Source organism: Vigna radiata, chromosome 9, assembly GCF_000741045.1.
Source record: "Vigna radiata var. radiata cultivar VC1973A chromosome 9, Vradiata_ver6, whole genome shotgun sequence".
Lineage (NCBI taxonomy): Eukaryota > Viridiplantae > Streptophyta > Magnoliopsida > Fabales > Fabaceae > Vigna > Vigna radiata.
The window spans coordinates 20,039,684-20,044,859 of NC_028359.1; the positions used below are offsets into that span (position 1 = coordinate 20,039,684).

The 5,176-nt window shown below is 36.6% G+C and overlaps 1 pseudogene; it reads right to left on the minus strand.

Moving 5' to 3' along the window:
• Positions 1-1,189: 1,189 nt before the first annotated feature.
• On the minus strand, positions 1,190-3,622 carry LOC106773526 (annotated as a pseudogene).
• Between the last annotated feature and the right edge of the window lie 1,554 nt (positions 3,623-5,176).

The following is a 5,176-nucleotide window of genomic DNA, read 5'->3' on the forward strand; positions in this document are numbered from 1 at the left end:
TTCCGAAGGTCGGCGACCGTGGATCGTCAACAAACGAATCCCGGCCGGCCTTTCCGAAGGTCGGCGACCGTGGATCGTCAACAAACGAATCCCGGTCGGCCTTTCCGAAGGTCGGCGACCGTGGATTGTCAACAAACGAATCCCGGCCGGCCTTTTCGAAGGTCGGCGACCGTGGATCGTCAACAAAAGAATCCTAACAAAGGAATCCCGACTTGCCTCACCAAAGATCTCTACAACATCACTTAAGCAAGATCAGTGACCCATCCAGCTCGGACAACGAAGGCACAGACAAAAAGCAAACTGGTTGAACCCGCCCTTTCCAGTAGGGCCACTTACAAACCCTTCGCATCATTAAAATCATGCTCAGGCTTGGGGGGCTGATGTACCGTACGACCCCTCCACCTGACCGTACGGTCTTTCCCAATGACCATACGGTCCTCCCATATGGATGTCCGTGCAGTCCTTCCAGGCCGATCATCCAGGCCGACCTTCCAGGCCGACCAATCACCAGGCCGACCTTCCAGGCCGACCATTCGGGTCACCAGGCCGACCATCTGGGTCGACCAACCATCAGGCCGACCATCCATTTCGACCAACCACCAGGCCAATCATCCAGACCGATCATCTGGGTCACCAGCCGATCATCCGGGTCACCAGGCCGATCATCCAGGCCGACCAACCACCATGGATATATTATAAACGATAATAGTTCATTAAAGCCCCTAATGGAGGTTAAGGTGTGATTGGGCCTTCATTAGGCCCACAAAAGGTAAAAGCCCATTACAACTAGTATAAATAAAGGTCTCAGGTATGATTTTAGAGGACGACATATATTATGCACACTACATGCATCCCTTATATTGATGACCGTTCGGTCACTTTTACTGACTTGAGCGTCGGAGTGCCTTTGGCAGGTACCCGCCCCCGCCCGGCTTGGAGAAGAAGGAAAGAGGAAGAACGAACAACCTTGAGTTTGAAGAGGACCATAATGACCGTCCGGCCTCCAACAAGTCCCCGTCAGAAATGTTATAAGGGACCTCCAAACCCAACCGAAACATATCACATATATATAATTGGACCAAAATAAAAGAAGCTTGAATAAGGGACATTACAAGATGACATGATTTGAGACACTCTCTAAAGAAATATCAACAACCACTAAATGAAGAGGAATACAAAAGGAAGGTAATAAGCAAAAGAAAGTGACATCTTTTGATACAATTCTATTCGATTATCATTCATCATTGGTGTTTGAGTTTGAGCAAAAAATATTAATTAAATCGATGAAGACAGCATACCCTTCATCAAGAATTTGCAATTTACAGATTCCTTGTTCTTCAAGGAGAACACCTTACACATGCACCCTGATCATGCTTAAAATCATGCAGTCACAATCAAATCAGTCATGCTCATTCATTCCCTCATCAGAAGTTCAACTAGACTCACAGAGAGCATAAGCTCAGACAAAATCTTCAGAGTTCAGAAATAGTGTCATATGCAGTAACATATTATGTGGCCTCCCTCTGTCTTCAAGAGGGAAAAATGGAAGTTTCACTGTGATGTAGATGAGTTACTAATTGTAGGATCTGTTTGATAGTACACAATATCCCCAGTGTCACTGACAAAATGGTCTTTCTTCATGCTTGTTAGCAATTCTCCAATGAGGTAAAATGGAAGAGGGCTGGACTTCTTTGGCTCCCGGTAATATTGACCAAGAACTGGTTTAGCTGCCTCAGTCTATAATGGAGCAAAGACAAATTCCAAAGAGTATGCAATTAGTATAAAATTACCATTCCTTTAATTCATCAAAAAAAGTGCAGCAGAGGGACACTCACTGCTTCTATTAAGTGATAGTGTGGTATTTGAGGGAAAAGGTGATGAATGACATGGGTTCCAATGTCATGGTGAATGTTATTGATCCATCCATAGTCACGATCAATAGTTGTAAGGCCACCCCTAAGGTAGCTCCATTCCTGTTCAACACAGTGAAGAATGAAACTTAGAAGAAAGATTGAATTTAAGTCACTTCCAATTCTAAGTCATCACAGACATTGAAGAAGCAAGCTGAAGAAGACTATACTATAACTCTCTAATCTTTTTAGTTTATCTATGAACAAAACATAGACACAACTTCATATATGTTTTTGGTGTTCTTAAATCAAAATTAGGGTTTCCAATGTGCTAACCTTTGATGCAAACATATATTATGTAGATGAACAAGGTAAAATTTCAACTTTAACTGGATGGCATAGCAGAATAAAAATACATAAGGAACTATTACATCTAAGTTTTGTCCTTGATTCTAGAAAAGGTGAAATGAAATGACCAAGTTGATCAAACATTTTCTTGAAAATGAAAGAAAAAGGAAAGAAATGTTACCTCTCCACGATACCAAGGTAATTTGTCTTCGTGGCCATGGTGATGCAAATAAGTCACCAAATCCAACCATATAACAAAAAGCTGCAAATTATAGAAGTCAAATAAGGATTTGGTTGTTAGTCAAAAAGAAAGACTTATTCTGAATGAAGTTTCTAGTTTATAGTTAAAAAAAAAAAAAAAAAAAAAAAAAAAAAAAAAAAAAAAAAAAAAAAACTAAGGAACTTACCACATAGGGAATGCCATAAAGCTTAAGCAATTGAACTTGACCCATCACAAATCCCAGACCTACAAGCAAGGCAGCCATAGCTGTCCAACAAATTGTTGAAGTGATAACATCTTTTCTCTCACTTGGGACAAACAAATCACTGTTTGGATCAAAATGAGAACCAGTCTTCCCAAGGACTCCTATTCCACTGAATTGAAAGATCATAACAAAGGTGAATTCCCACACCAGAACCACTAAATAAATGTTTAAAGTTATGCTGAAACTGTCAGGTACTGCAACTTACAAGGTAGATGGGATACGCAAGCAATGAAAAAGGTACTTTAAATCTTAAAGTACGTGTTACATTGTCCATGCTGTTGAAAATTTTCTCTGGCAACTGCAAGATTGACATTGAATATTTTGACTTAGACCCTTTCATATAAAATATTGGAACCAAAACCAGATTTCTCATAAGAACCCAAAAACCACAATGACATCCCTCACTACATAACTCATGGACTTCCAAGGGTCCTTCACCCAGCAGTGTTTGGGAATGGCAGCTCTGATATCTGCCAATTTGAAGGGTGGTGGTGCACTAGGGTCAAATTCAGGTAGTTCCTCTCCAACCCCATTAACGCCATTGACACTTTCTTCTTCTCCCTCGCTGGTGGCAACCTTCAGTGGTGCACTCACTCCCAATTCCCACCTTCTCTCCCTGTAGTTGCAACTTGTAAACCCTCTTGGTTGGAGCTTCAGATCGCCACTCCCTTAATTGTGCTAAAAAATCTAAACTTTGAAGGCTTTTGGCACACAATAGGCCTTGTTGGCCGTGGAAATACAGGAGGAAGAGGCCTTAAACCACATTCTGATAAAACCCAAATTGCCATTGGAGAAAATATATGCATGCAACTGAATCTACAACTCTATACAAACAAAACACAAATTTGAGAAAAACAAAACACAAATTTGAGAAAAACAAAACACTTGTGTGTTTCAACAAGAGCCTCACATTTGTGCTTTAACTTTCTCTCTCCTATGTTTCTACCTGTTCTATCCCCTCCCCCAACTCCTTCACAAATCTGAGAGAAGAAAGGTCTTGGCTTTAACGAAAGGGTATCGAAAGGCAAAGATGAAAATGGTGGGGTTCTGGTTTATGTCATTACCTTAAGAGATTATTCTTATCTCAAATATAATGCTGTTGTTATAGGAATTTGGGCATGTTTTTTCTCTAGTGATCACTTTTAAATTCCACGATCTTATGTTGGATTCGCGTTCTTCAGTGGAAAGAAACTCCTATAACTCTTCCTTGCCTTTCGGCTTTTGACCCTCTTTGGTGCAATTTGGGAAGTGGAGACTCCTATTTTCTTGCCTTTGCTTTTGGTGGCATCTTATTACGCATCACTGTAACCAACGCCAGACAACAGTGAAGAAATATCAGAAAGAGGTTTTGAAATTTTGATGAGAAAACATATTGATATCATTAAATTAATTAAATAAGTAAATTGCATTATTAGTCTTTCCATCTTATCATAGAAAACTTAATATGAACCGCTCAAATAAAATCATAATTTGTAAAATATTAAAACTATAATTTTCTAAAGTTGAAAGACAAAAAAAAAATAGACTAAAACCAAAATCATCCCAAAATATAAAAACTAAAAACATATTAACAGTAGATGATACCTAAAGAGAGAGAAAAAAGATATAAATATTTTAAGTTATATTAATGGAAAGAGAGATATTGGAAGAAAATCTCCATATGATTAGAGGTTGAAAAAATACAAAATATTATTGTTATTATTATTTATTATTTTTCTCATATTACACTTATTTCTTGTGTTTTATAATAATCCTTTCTGTCCACCACAAGAGATATCCGCTCTTTTCTAATGTAGGTGAAAAATCAAAATTTCAACTATGTAATTATACAGAACCTACAAAACAAAAAATCCATAGAGGTAATTTCATAATTTCACAATCATAAAGAGTTTCTTATACATCCATTCTTTTCTTTTTTTTCATTATCTAAACATATTGATATTAAAATTATTATTTTTCAAATTTAATAAATTTACAAACTTAATAAAATAATTTCTTTGTATAAAAAATGTTATTTAGAAAAAGGTAACAACCAAATGATTAATTACAAAATAATACTAATAATAAGAGATGAAAAAGACATCCCTTAAAATCTACATGAAATAAACACTTCTAAGTCACACAAAAAAAATGAATAACTTCAATAAAAATAACAATAATACTCAATCACTCACTTAATATTATCATTCTACCTATACTAGGATTTTTAAAACTTTTTTACAAAATTCTCAAGTTTTATTGATTTCTCTTAACTTTTATATCTTCGAAGTGAACTCTCACTTCATTTATAAAATCCAATTTCAAAATTATGTTTATTATCAAAATACAAGTTTTCTAATTTTTCTTTGACTTCTATTTCATCTTTAGTATTATTATCAAAATTGAACTTTTTAAAAAAAAATTGTCCAAACAGCTTTTTTTTTTTTAACATGATAAAGTTTTAATTATTTGTACTGCTTAAGATCTCTACAACATCACTTAAGCAAGATCAGT